Consider the following 14,846-nt stretch of genomic DNA (forward strand, 5'->3'; position numbering starts at 1 on the left):
GGAGGGGACATGTGTTTTTCATAGGAGCTACATCCTTCCTCCCATTTTTGGTGTCTGGTCCCTTTGTCCAAAATGTTCACCATGACATTCAGTGGCCTTTATCATCCTCGACGTATGCCCCCGATCTAATGTTTCTGTACTCTCCGTTGTTGGAGGATATTTCAAGGCCTTTACATTGAAGGTTCCAACTGGCTGCTATGTCCTTTCCCTTGTCATGTCATTCATTTGAAGTATTCCTAATTATTCTCCACAACTCATAAATCAGCAGTCGCCTCCTCAGTGGAGTCTTCTGTGGTCACCCCCACTTCCCCTGGCAACTAATCCTTTCCTTTGATGTATTATTTCAGTAACTTACATTTTTTTCTACTATTGCTGTATCTTTTTTTTTTTTTTTTTGCTTGTCTGTCTGTCTCCCTTCTGAGGTCCTCCAGAGCAGGATCTAAGATGGATATATTTCTGTCATCACAGAGCAGGAGCTAAATGATAGTTGAATACATTTTCGTTCAAGTCTTTGTACATCTCCCATTCTATGGCCCAGTGCTGAGTATGCAGGGGATACTGGATATATAGTTGCTGATAGATACTTATTAAACATAGCTAAAATCTTGGCTAATGTTCTTGGTACCAGTGTTAGAGTAGATAAGTGTCTTTATGGAAAAATAAGAACTGGCTTCATGGAGAAGAAGTTGACCCTTTATCCAAGACATACGTGACAGCTGCTGATTGGAATAAAGGACAGATAATCATATCCAAATGGAAAGAAAAGAGGCTTTGATTTGAGTTAAGAGAAAACATTCTTTACTAAATGTTAAGGAAATGGGATATGCATTTCTTTTTATGGTCAGTGTATATTTTTCTTTTATATGAGAGATTTCTGTGGAACTCAAAGGACGTTCTTTTTTCCTTCCCTCTCTCCTACCCTCTCCCTCTCTCCCTCCCTTGCTCTTTCCTTCCTATAAAGATAGGCAATCTTGGGCAAATGCAGGGGGCTGCTAACTTCTACAGAGAAGAAAATGGAGAGTCTGTTCTCCCATCAATCCAATCTTTCTGATGGCAGATTAGGCCATCTCATCCTCAACTCAGGATTGTGACTGAGGTACATATTTCTGAGAAACTCTTTTCTTACCCCATGCCAACTTGAGGATCATTGGCTTTATTGGTCCAGTATAGAGATGGTTCCATGAATGTCTGGGGAAATGTCTTTCTTGATTGAAATTGCACAAAGGAGTGCATTTTCTGAAATCAAAAAACTTCATGTGAAACGAACTGTTTTGTTCTAGTCTGATATCATCAGAAACTTTTTGAGACAAAGTAGACCGCTAAATTCAAGAGTGATTTGAAAATGGTACTAATAGAGCAGATGACTCCTCAAAGCCATATCATTCTCTAGGAACCATTAATTACTGTCACGATGGTTTATATGTTTAGATCTATTATCTTCATATCAGAAAAATTCTGCTCAGTTTTTGCTTCGCAGTCTCGTGAGAGAAATTGCAGTCTTTGTACCTCCTATGGGAGACAGTTGGAAGAGTTTAGTGACAGGTGCAGGGACACCAATATGCTGGTGGGCTTTAGATTATCTCTTTGTCTTTCTGATATTGAACCCTGTACTTGAGCACAGAGCCTCTTCTTTATCCTGTCTGTTACAGTGTTGACACAGAAGTTAAAAAGAGAAGGACGAACAGAACAGAAGGATATGTTTAAATTTCTCAGCAGAAACCAGTCTGTATCTATCATGTTTCTTTCCTTAGAGCAGTAGGTCCTTAAAGCTTGAGGAAGCAGCATTACTATACCTGGTAGGAACACCTTACTTTTCATTTTGGCCAGGAGGTGGTGGGAAGAACACTGATTGGAGAATCAGTGGACCTGGGGTCTAGTTCTTATTTGTCACTGACTGGTCATGTCATCTTGGATAACTCACTTTTATTTTCTAGCTTCAGTTTCCCTCCTTGATATGACGAGGTGAACACTAAGGCTTCTCCCAGGTCTGAATTCTGTGAGAAGTTGAAAGTTGCAGGAGAATGAGTGAATTATTGGTGAACCTCTAAGTCCTATGCACACACACCCAGTGGACTGTCTGGCAGGAAGCCTCTCCTTATCACCACTATTGCAATCTATTCTCAAGGCTGTATAATTATTTGTACTCATTGAGTTCGTAATTCCACTCATGGGAATTTATTGTAAAGAAATAAATTCCTTAGGAAGGAGAGAAGAGTTACATTAACAAAAAAGAAGTTGTCTGTTGTATAATTCAAATTTTGATTTAAGCTTAATGTCCAGCAGTAGGAGAATGGATCAGGAAAGTTGGCGGGCTGTTTCAAAGTCCTGAGGATTATGTAGAGAAATGCTCTTAATAATATAAGAAAGGAAAATGTATGGTAAGAGGAAGGAGTGTCTGTGGTATACCCTCTGTGGGTCAGGTGCTATACTAGGCATTTGGTTATGTTAATTGTCTCACTTATTCTTTTGAACAGCTGTGAGGATAGCTACTTATCATTACAAGTCTACAGATTAGGAACCTAAGGCTCAGAAAATGACAGTCACTCACCAGATTATTGCTGCTGCTGGTTAGTGCTCAAGATTCAAACCTAGGTACAATGATTGTCATTATTCATGGTAACTATGGTCTATAAAGTCTCTGTGAATTGAATTAGTAAATATCGAACCATTGCTTCCAGGGGAAATATAGGGTTAGGTTCCTGTAAGCCTCTGGTCACAACATTTTCATCAACTGATCAATATATAACCTTGTTTTATGTGTATTTCTGTTTAAGGACACCTTATTTAAAAAATATTGTTGATTCACTAACATTGGAGTCACAGTGAGTAGCTCTATAACTCACACCTGGATGAAGCTTATCATATGTATTTTCTTGGTAAGGCATACCATACATAGCCTTCTTGCATTTAGGAATGCTAGACAGCACTTAAGCACTATGCTTGGGGGGCATTTTGAACAGCAAAATCACCCACAGAGTGCACCAAGATGTGAGAAACATGGCACCAAATAGACTGCAAAGTGGACAGTTGTTTACAGTATGAGAGCTGGAATAAGAAGGCAGACTACCACTTTGCTCAACCCTAGCTGGGAATAGGTGCAGCAGGCAACTCAAAATTTTCACTGTTCTGCATATGTCTGAATTACCATGGAATTACCATGGTAATGGTATGTGTCTGAATTACCATTACAATTACCATTTGTATTGTTTGGGGGTGAAAAATAAATTTTAGGAAGTAGGTGAATCTGCAAACATGCCATCCACGAATAAAGAGGATCAGCTGTACGTTCATTTATTTGGTAAGTATATGCAGTGTATCTGTCACATGCCAGATCCTGTTCCAGGCACTGGGGATTTAGAAGTGAACAAAACAAAGCCCCTGTGGTCATGGATCTAACATTCTGGGGAAGCGTTAAGTGCAGGTAAATACATCATGGTCAGATGGTGACTATGGAGACAGATTAAACTCAGAGGGGATTAGGGAGGGATGGGTGGAGAGGCTGGTATTCATACCGGATAGTCAAGGGAAGCCTGGGAGATAACATTTGAACGCTCAGAGGAATCAAGTCTTAGGGACACGTGAGGGAAGAGCAATCCAGGAAGTGGGAGCAGGAAGTGTAAAGATGCTAAGCAGGCAGCCAGTGTCGCTGGAGCCATGATGAGAGAGGAGAGCAGAGTGGGCCAACAAATGATGCTGAAGTCTCTTATTTCAAAACCTGGGCTCTTGGAAGGAACGTGTTACAAAGATGCAGAGCAGCAGCACTGGGACCTTTCCTAAGTGGTCATAACATTGGCAAAAGAAAACATCCTTGTGCATTTTCTTTTGAGAAGGGCTCAGGTAAGAGCCAAAGAGAGGATCTTTGCAGGGGATACAGGCTTTTCCAAGCTCCCCCATACTTCTACTTCATCTCAGTTTGGGTTGCCTGGCTTCGGGAAGTGACTTAAAATTAGCCTGGACTTGGGTGAGACTCTCTAGGAGATAACGTGGCCCGGGGCTGCAACATCGAGGACAATTTCATCAGCATTTGTAGTACATCCGAGAAGAATCACAACAAACAGATCATCCCCAGGACAACAGGAGGAGTGGAAGTGGGACACAAGTCCTCTCAGTGAGAATTAACTTGTGGAAAAGTGCTGCTCATCCAATGCCGAGTTCTGCTTACAGCACTGGTGAGAATATCAGTACTGTGGCCTAAGCTGGAGCCAGCTGGAAAAGCCATCTGCAGTTAAAAGTCCTGAGACTCAACCCTCGCTGCTGTCAGGGAAACTGAGGCCCAGAGAGGGACAGGGATGGGCTTCCAATCAAACTTCAAGGGAGTGGCTGATCTAGGACTAGATTTTAGCCTTGTCACCAGACTGTCATTCTTGACAGTTAATACTAGAATTTAGGCAGAGAAGAAATTTGACAGAATTCCCAAGTTTGTGGGAAAGCCATTGATTGTACCAGCTGCTGTGTTTGTGCCCATGCCAGCAGCAGCAGTCTCTACAATTCAGTTCAGTGAACTTTTTTTTTTCTTTTTCTCAACCAGGTCATTGAGCATCTGGCTCTGGGAGTGCCCTGCGGAAATTTGTGGCTGCAGTGTGAATCAATCCCAAGAGAAATATTCTCAGTCAGCAAAGGTGGTCACTGTAGGTGGAAGGGAGTCAAGGAGAACCAAAATCATATTCTATGTTCTTTAGATCAAACAAGAGTGAATCCTTTTGTAGCTTTTGTATGGCAGTCTATGGTTTGTAGCTCTCTGGTTACAGGTTTCTGCTAATCCTCTGTGAATCACTAAATCCCGAAAGGGGTTGAATGCGATTGGTCAGAACACTGGTATGCTGGGTAAACCAGCTCTCTAGAGGATGGGGAAGGGAAGCCCTGATCTGTTGTATTTGCCAATATCTGTGGTGTAAATACTGTCACCATGGTGGATTTCAAGCTATCAATGGTTTAAAAATGATCTCGCAGAATTCCTGAAATTTTAATTATCAGTTCTCATGAGCCTGTTCAAGCCATCTCCTTGCAAGCCTCTATAGCTCTCCAAAGCAAGTGGATGGGGGGGGGGGGGGGGGGGCGGGGATGGGGGAAGGCGTGGGGGGCTGGGGAGAATTGTGGTTGATCCTGTTTAGTTCTGTGAGGTCAGACCTCACCTGAGAGGGCATTTCTAGTCTCAAGTCCTACATTATAGGAGAGACATTGACAAACTGAAAATTGTTCAGGGTGGTGAGCAAGAAACAGTCTCATCTAGAAAAAACTGTTGGGAGAGAAAGCTATCGCTGGGATGAGAATCTGGAGGAAGAAAAGCACAGGGTATTCTGGTCACTATTTCCAGATCTCTGTTGGGCTGTGACTGACTTATCCTGGGCATGAGGGGAAGTGTCCAGAGCTGGGAAGCTGATTTCAGTTCCTCATAAGAACTTTTTGATAAAGCTGCCCAAAGAAAAGCAGGGCTTACAGGCACTATAGGGAGTGCTTCAACACCAGAGGTATGAAAGATGACGCGGGGCAACCACTAGGTGGGGCTGTGGCAGTGGGGACTCCAGGGCCCCTTCTAGTCCCTCGGGGCTGATCCTGCTGTGGAGTCCTCTTCCTTCTCCTCCCATTTAACTAGATTCATCCTCTTACTTTTTGTTTTTTTTTTTCCCTCTTTTTATTCTCCCCTGGCTCACTTTCTTAGTTTCCTTTGGCTTATTTACCTGGCTTAGCCCCCTCCTTGGACAATGACCTCTGTCTGAAGAGAGAAGACCAAGCCCCTGAGGTTTCTCCTTTACCTCTTACATCCTAGGGAGAAAGTACAAGCCCCCCCCCCCCCCCCCCCCCATCTTTCCTTGCTTTCTTTTCTCTCTTTCAACATTCTCAGCTCCACATTTGTGACTGAAGAAGGGCAAATAAACAAATTGAAACTGAAACTGTGTGCTGGCCATAAAGGGAGGACATCTGGGAGGCTTGCAAGGAAATTTACATGCTTGTCGAGTTTCAGGTTACATATTTTGTGTTGCTTGGTAACGAGCCCCACAGTTTCCTTTCATGCTTTATTCTCCCTATCCCTTGTTTATAGTGTAATTACCACTGTGACATCATAATCCCCCATTGAACAGCTGTCAGGGGGGCCCAACTGCTGAGTAAACAGGGCTTTACAATCTCTCCTCCCACAGGCTGGTTTACTAAATAGATCAATATTTAGTTTGTAGGCACAGGGATTAGGAGGTGGAAGTGTCTTTTGAAAAAGCCCTCTCTCTTCCCAGGGCCTCAAGTGCACCTGAGAATGTTGGAAAGAAAAGCCAGGTTCAGAGACAAAAAAAAAGAATCACCCAAGTTGCTTTCACCTGCCTGTGATTTCCCAAGGAGCAGTTTGTCTGTAAGAAGTGAGACCTATTTGAGAATTAGTAATGTCTTAGATTCTTTATTCTAGTGTTTAGAGAATTCCACTTTCTTCTCTCTCTCTCTGTCTGCCCCTTAGCTCCTTTTCTCTGCCCTCAATCCCATTTGATTTAATCTTTCTAAATGGATATTATAGCCTCAGGGACTAAAAGAATGACATATGGATAAACAGGAACTAAGCTCCTGAAGATCTCCCCCAATCCCCTACCATTCTCTCCACCCCTCTCTGGGATTAGAAGCTCCACAAAGAAAGCAACCTCTGAGGTTTCTTTGTCAAACTAGAGATTCCTGGTTGAGAGTCTGGGAAAGGATGATTTCTGTCTTTCCGCTCCTGGGTCAGGAAAGTTTGACTCAAACCCACATAAGAGCAAAGGACTTGAAATACAGGCCTGAGCATCAGGAGCTGTGAGTTCTAATCCTGGTGCTGCTTGTAACTTGCTTTGTGACCTTGGACAAGTCCCTTGAGGGTGCAACATTGAATTGGGCTCTAAGGATCTCCAAGGCCTTTCCCAGGAGGCAAGGTGGAGCATCAGACTTAGCTGGGCTTAAAAGCTGGTCCTGACGCAAATCAACTGCAAAGCTCCCCAAACCACAGGAAACTCCTTGAAGCTGTATTTGCTTAACTGTAAAGAAGGGAAGAGTTAACCCACCACTGTGAGGATTAAGTGAGGTGATATCTGTGACACACCTAGCTGGGGGCAGGATAGTTGGTGGGTGTTTTTTTAAAGTTAACATTGTGTAATTCCTATAAAAACCAAAATGATCGTAAAGAAGGGCTTGGAGGTAAAAATTAAAAGGAAAGGGAAAAAAAGAATAGTAATAGCCAACAATTGTGCAACATATTCACAGCATACAAAATCCCCACATGGTCTCAGGTAATCTTCACAAGAACTTTGAAGAAGGTAAAGGCGCCACGTTCATTGATCTCTTAAGAGTGGGCCAGTACGTGTCCTGGCTTTTCATAAGCATTGCCTCCCTTGATCTTCATGAAAATGGCAGGTTCTTATTTTCCCTATCTTGTACGTAACTGAGGTTCAGAGAAGTGAAATGATCTGTCCAAAGTCACCCAACCGTTGAGTGTTGGACCCACTCTGATCCATCTGGTTCTAAACCTCTTGTGTTTCCCCCCTATGCCATAGAAGTGGCCAAATCAACATGGAAAAGGAGGCAGCAAAACAACGAGGTGCTAAAAGTTGATGACCTAGGTGAAGGAAAAGAATAGTTACACAACATCAGTGCTTCCTTCACAGTTGTCATGCAACACCATAGTGCTTTGCTGGTTCACTTATTCATAGATAACTACAGTCGGCATCTAAAAACTAAAACACCGTGACTGGCTGCTGTCTCTTGGATTTCGGGTGACTTCCTTTTGACAGGCAATTGTAAAAGGCCTATACATCTGTACATGTCCCCTGAAGGCTGCATGTACCCAGAATGGAGAAACTAAGCTATGGTGATGGTGGGGGAGAGGCTGACTTCAGACAATCTACAGAAACCTGGTTCCTGATTTTTCAGTGCAAGGAATAGCACAGGTGTCCTGTAATTCCTCTCATCTCTCTGGCTGGTGGCTTTCTCTTTGAAAGACTGTATGGTTTCATTTCAGTTTCATACAGATCTGTGTGTAGATCTGTACGATGATAACATTCTTCTGTGCTAAGTCTTTCCAAGATAACTAACCTGTTTCCAAGATCTCATTTTGTACGTGGGAATCTTGCCTTGCCCTGATTTCCAGACCCATGGGCAGGCTTGGCGGGCTATAGCTGGGGAGACAGCATGCTTGCCCTGATGCTCTGAGCAAGGCCTCCTCCTCTCGGCTGTTAGGCAGAATACCTGCTGCAGGGAGTGCAGTTGTTTGTTTTTTTTTTTTTTTTTTTTTTTTGCTGGCAGAACACAAATCTTCCTGAAGGGGAAGTTCCTTAAAACTTAAGGCCCCTTGAATTTATCAAAACTTATGTTTATTTACCAGTAAATCAAATGCACTGTCCAAGAGCCCTTTCTTATATCAACCTCTGTGAATTACATTTGGTGGGGGGCGGGGGGGAAGCTACAGCCCTCTGGGGACTTCCCATAAACCAATGGTTCTCCAACAGTAGCCTGCATCAGAATCACCTAGAAGACCTATGAAAACATAGACAGCTGGGCTGCACCCCACAGTTTCTGACTCAGTAGTGCTAAAGTGGGGGCTGAGCCTTTGCATTTCTAACCAGTTCCCAGGCGATGCTGCTGCTGCTGTTGGGGGACCACACTTGGAGAACCACTAGTGTGAACCCTTCCCTCTGGCTGCTTGAGTCCATGGAGCTGCTGGTGGCTGATTTTTTTTTTTTAAACTATCTTTCACGTATTTCTTTTCAGTTGTCCATTGTTTTAATCCTTTCTTCCATTCAAGAGTTCTGGGCTAGTAGCCTTCCCTGGCTCTGCCTAGTGAATCCTGAATTGTATATCAAAATGGAACCCATGGCACTGGCCTCTGTAGGGTTGTTCCTGAACAACCTACCCAAGTAGAGAAGGTTTTCCTTCTCTTCATTTAATCTTAGAGCTGCCCTTGGCACATTCTAACCAGAGGATCTATATTTACAGGCTTCTCTTGCCCACTAGATGGGGAGACACTGAAGGCAGAGCCCAAGAATGACTCCACTTGAGGTTCCCTGAAGTACCAAGCATATGGGTCTCAACCCTAGCTATACCTTAGAATCAGTTGAGGAGCTTGCAACAAATTCCAATGCTCTGACCTTTCCTCAGACCAATTAAATCAGAAACTCTGGGGAACGGAGCTGTGATGAAGGCCTCCAGCCTCCAGATTTCCTAAAGAGAATGTTTTCAGCAACTGTAGCTCCATGCTGACTTTGTACTTTCATAATCCAGGATCTTGTCTATGAGGCAGATGGAAAGGACTTTATGGTTCCCATTTTATAAGTGACAAAAATGCTCTAAGAGAAGATTGCTGATTGATTGTTTCAGTAAATAATCAGTCCATTGCTTCATTTGTTTCATTCACTCTCCATTCATTCATTCATTCAATAAATATTTTTGTAGGATCTACCATGTGCCTAGACACTGGTAAACAATAACAGGCATTGTCTCTGCTCTCACGAAACTTTCAGTCTAGTGAGAGAGACAAGCTGATCATTCACACAGACAAATGTAAAATCACACACCTGATAAATGCCATGAAGGAGGGTGTTTACTCAAGGGAGTGGAACACAACTGATTTTGGAGTTTGTAATAGGGGAGGGCTTGACCAAGTCTAACGGGCTAAGGATGGTTTTGCTGGAAAAGCTCAGTTGACTGGAAAGGGGAGGGATGAGACGTTCTCTGTGCAAAAAGAAAACGGCAGAGTGTCTCAGACAGAGGCAACCAGAACCCCAGGCCTCCCTGAGCCAGGTTTACCGCGTGGCTCTGGACTTCTGTGCTCACCTCAGCCTTTCTCTTCACCACTCTCTTGGGGTAGCAGGCAGGGCTCCAGGGAAGTATACTCTGTGTGTGTCTTTGTGTGTGTGTGTGCATACACACAGATATATGCCTGTGTATACAGACACTCACAAGCACACACTCATATAAACACATATCATTCACACACACACACACACACACACACACACACACACACACACACACAGTTCTTTTGCCCAAATCAGAGCAGAGCTTCCTACTTTAAGCTGTTCCTATATAGATACTCAAGGCACTCTTTCTCCAGGAGGCTCAGAACAAGTGTTAAATGAAATTATTTTACTGGCCATCCAGAGTCTTCTAACATGATGGGTGTCACAGCAGCGTGGGGGAGGTATGGGGAACCCTGCAGCAGACAGAAGAAAGCTGAGAATCATAGTATCCAGAACCATGGTGTACACTCACCCTCACCCAAACTCAGCTAAGCTCTTCCTTTTTGTTGTTTTGGAAAGACCAGGGAAAGGATTGGGATTCCTGTCACTCTGTTCCAAGACTTGGTTTGCAGCTGCCATGGTTTATGGCACATTGATTTTTCCTTTTTTTAAAGAAAACATTTTTAAATGGTGGGGAAAACCTGGCCTTTAACTATTGCTATCAATAAGAGCCAATGGACTCATAAACACTTGTTTCTTTTTTTTTTTTTTTTTTTTAACACTTGTTTCTTAAAAACGGGAGTTAGATAGTGTGACAGGTGTTTTACTTGTGTTATCTTAGGACATTCTCACAAAAAAAATTTTTTAGAAGAAAACTGAAGTTCAGAGAAGTTAAATAAATACTCCCCAGGTCAAATACCTCGTAAATGAGATTCAAGTCCCCCTGATTCTGAAGCTTATGATATTTTCCAACATTGCAGTCCCTTGGGCCTCTGCACCTCTATTTTCTTATCTGTAAAACAGGTAACATAATATTCATCCCTTTATAATGCCTTGCAGGGATATGGAATAATAACTGTTATTAGCAATAATAATAACTTTCGTTTGTGTTGTATTTCAGTTTCCAAAGTGCTTTTGTATCCTGAGTCCCATTTGAGCAACAAAACAACCTTGTGACATAGGCATTATCATATCCATCTTCCAGATGAGGAAGCTAAGGCTCAGGGAGGTAAGGTGATTTGCCTAAGGTCACAGCTCTAAAGAATAGTAGCTCTAGAAAATTGATAGCAAGGTCAGTGCTTGGTCTACCTAACATCAGCTGCCTTTTAATTATCAAGGTAACTGTAACAGATTCAAGGTTCCCCATGAGAAGGAAGGACTCATGGGATAATCTTATGTAAGATGTTGTTAATATTGTTGCCATGCTTGTTATTTGGTCATTTTTGCCCTCAGCACATTACCTTCTCTCTTCTGCTAGAAAGCTTTCCCCTCCTTCATGTCTTGGTCCTTGAGACCACAGGGATCATTTGCCAAGCTGTTCATATGCTCACATGGCTCTTGGAAATTAGAGTCTGAACTTGGTCAGGTGCTTGGCGGCTGTTCAAAGTCTCTCTTCTCCCTTGAGTGAATTGGAGGAAGTTGGAGTATTTAGGAATTTAATTAACATCTTAGATACATGAATGGTAGCTATACTCATTAAATTCACCTCGATATAAATTGACATGAGCACAGGCCCCTGGGAAACCTGAATTACAATTAGGAATGTTCTTGACCCTTGGCGCTGGCCATTTGGATTGGTGAAGGCCATTAAGGAAAGTACAAAGTAGTCAGTCAGAAGAGAGGAATAAGCTACTTACTAACTAAGAACTTTTTAGAGTCACAGTGGGTCACAAGTTATGCATCAGACACAGTGGAGAGGGTTTTTCTATTGCTGGGCAATCTTTCTAATTTTCCTAAAGTTGATCTTAGCCATGGAAGTTATTTTGTAGGATCCTTTGGCTTAGAAAATATGAAACTTAGGATCTAGGAATGGGATGACAAAAATAAGGAATGGTTCTAAAAGGGATATGTGAGGAAGAATAAAAGGAACTGGTATAGTTTAAATTAGGTTTGGCACAGAAGGAGGTCATACGCTTGGTTATATTCTGAAAGAAGAATGCATGAGATGTCAGGGGTCGTCTAGGGCAGGATAAAAGCAGTAGAACAACCAGAGCAGTATCCTTCCTTCCCGCCATCTTTCTGCCAGCCTGTAATATGGGAACTCCTATCCACTTAAAAGTAGTGCTGTGTTTCCTGGCTCCTGTTACTGATTGGTGAGATAGTGGAAGTCTGCTAAGGTGGACATTTCTCATTTAGATGGGATAAACAATACTACTCATGAATGGCCTTTGTCTCTTGGACTCTCTACACTCACTAAGGCAAGTAATGATGCTCCTTGTATCTGAAGTTGTCAGACCCAACTTTCCTCAGGTGTGGTTCTCAAGATTTAAAACTTAGGGAAAAGGAATAGACACTCATGTAAGCTTCTCATCTCACATTTTCCAATACTTGTTTTCTATCATTAATACTGATATTTAGATTCCTGCTTGGCTCCAGTGTTTCTTTCTTAATAGGTTCAGAACTCAAATGGGAGGAGTGCGATTAATTGGTCCCCTAAACAACCCCAACAGAATTCTATAAGCCAAATTGTAGTTTAGTTTTGAAGAAATCTCTCCTTTCATGATTATGAAATACATGTAGACATAGATCATGCAGGAAAAGAAAAACGTTCTTTTGAGATGAAAACAGAAACAAATGTTGAAAGGATTTTTAAATTCTTGACTGAGGATTAGACCCTCCCAAAGCCCTTTAAGATTCTGTTATTTGATAGATAATTAAACTCAGAGAAGGTCCGATGGAAAAATGTGTGTATGTGTCTTGCTTCCAGGAAGGCTATGAGGAGCGAGTTTTCCTCATGTGGTCATAGAAATGTCTTGGATGGCCATGCAGTTCCATGTTGAAGGAAGCGTCAGTGCTATATGGAGGAACTCTGACCAGTCTGGGAATTGCATCTGTTGTTACCAATGTGAAAGTGATGAAAATCACTTGTAGAGAAACCCATATAGGGACAGTTGGGTAATCAGCTTCTCTGTCCCCATTCTTTTACCCCTTCCCCAGGTCTGAAATCTCAATCAGATTGGTTATCACACCCTGAGAATGTGAAGCCATTTTGCATCATACAGAAGGGAAGGAACAAGTATGCCAGGCACTTACCTACATTATATTACTTAATCCTATGAGAATGTGGATCTATTCCTGGCTTACAGAAGGCAAAACCAAAGCTTAGTGTGTGTAAATTGCTCAAGACTAAAGAATTTGTAAGTGGTAGAGACTGGTTTAATCTAAATCTGGTTCTAAATTCCATTCTCAAATATGCTGCCTCTGAAAGCTGAAAAGAGTCTTCTCCCTGCTTCTGCTTATTCTTTTCTCTTTACCTGAAATGTCATTCGTTCATCCAATAAATATTTGTAGAACACTTACTACATGCCTGGAAATTGGTTCAGCTTTGGGAAAATGGATGAACAAGAACATGCTGCCACCTTCCGGAAGCATACCTGTCTCTCTAGGGAGACGCAGATATGGACAAGAAAAAAATAAATATAATGTGATAAATTCTGCGCATGAAAACTAGGCAACACTCTGAAATCACAGGTAGTTAAACAGTAAACTCCATTAGCACATGGGAAGACGCGTAGAAGGAGATGGAAGAGGTGGTGAAGAAAGATTGCTTCAGGAAGCATTTTGAGATAATATACATGAAAATATTTACCGTGGTATCTGAAAAATAACACACAAAAAATTTACTTGCTAGTTTTAAAAAATTAATCTGACAGATAACGTATTAAGAGGCCTCTTTATGCATTGAGGATCAAGCAAGAATTGAAGTCCCTGGCCTCACAAAGCTTATATTTTAGTAAGAGAGTCAGATACAAAATAATGAAAAGCTCTGTAACATAAGACCAGGTAGTGGTTACTGTGATGATGAAAATAAAGCCTGCTGGGGAGCTAGAGTTGGGGGAGCAGCTGGGATTTCCCGTAGTCTGGCGTTTGGGGCAGGGAAGATGGAGCCACATGACTTTCTGAGAGGAGAGTGGCTTAGGCTGAGAAAAGAGAGCAAGACTCTGAAGTCAGGTCCTGCTACCTGATGTTGTAGGAGTAGCAAGAAGGCCAGTGTGGCTGGGCAGAGCAAGAGAAAGGAAGACTGAAAACAGATGAGGTCAGGGAGGGAGCCAAGGGCCAGATCAAGAAGTAGGGCTTTGTAGGCTGTGGGAAGGCTTGGGAAGCAACTGAATCAATTTACTTAATTACCATTTCTTATATTAACCTATTACTGGATGTCTTATTCAGAATAACAGGATATTATAGACTAGGTGGCTTATAAATAACAAATTTATTTCTCATAGTTCTGGAGGCTGGAGTCTGATATGAGGATGCCAGCATGGTCAGGTTCTGGTGAGAGGTCTCTTCTGGGTTGCAGATGGCCATTTTCTTGCTATGTGCTCACATGGCAGAGAGGGCAAGATAACTCTCTGGGGTCTCTCTTATAAGGGCACTAATCCCATCCATGAGAATTTCACCCTCATGACCTAATCATCTCCCAAAGATCCCACCTCCTAATACCATTACATTAGGGGTTATGATTTAAACATATGGATTCAGCTCATAACACTGGTTACAAGGCTTTTCAACAGATATTGAAAATACAATTACTTCTACAGATCTAATGTGAAATACAATGCATTTTAAGTATGTATTTTATTGGGCTGGCTCACCCCATGCTCAATTTAATCAAAGCTGATACTCCTAATCTCTGGTTGATATTGGCTTCAGAGCCACTTAAAGGTAGGATGCCTATCATCTGAAGAATAGGAAAGTTATCTTTCAAAAGAAAATTTGAAGCTGAGGAAATATGCAACAAAAATTTCACAGGAACCAGTTGGAAAACTTACTTCATGGGTCAAAACCGAAACTGTCTTCATCTGTTTAGTTTGGTTTCTTTTACAGGTTCACTCAGAAAAACTGATAGCATTTTCACAATATTGTGACCTTGAGGTTGGTTGTAGCAGTCTAGGCCTGAAGGAAATGCCAGGAACTGAAGGCATTAGAGTCTGTCTTTCAAGTTCT

The 14,846-nt window shown here is 42.2% G+C and overlaps 1 long non-coding RNA gene across 1 annotated transcript in view; it reads left to right on the top strand.

Moving 5' to 3' along the window:
* The window catches only part of LOC130846775 (uncharacterized), a 381,247-nt gene that overhangs the window by 349,115 nt on the left and 17,286 nt on the right, over positions 1 to 14,846 (top strand). The gene's annotated exons all lie outside the window — the stretch shown is intronic.

Source organism: Hippopotamus amphibius, chromosome 2 (genome assembly GCF_030028045.1).
Source record: "Hippopotamus amphibius kiboko isolate mHipAmp2 chromosome 2, mHipAmp2.hap2, whole genome shotgun sequence".
Taxonomy (NCBI): Eukaryota; Metazoa; Chordata; class Mammalia; order Artiodactyla; family Hippopotamidae; genus Hippopotamus; species Hippopotamus amphibius.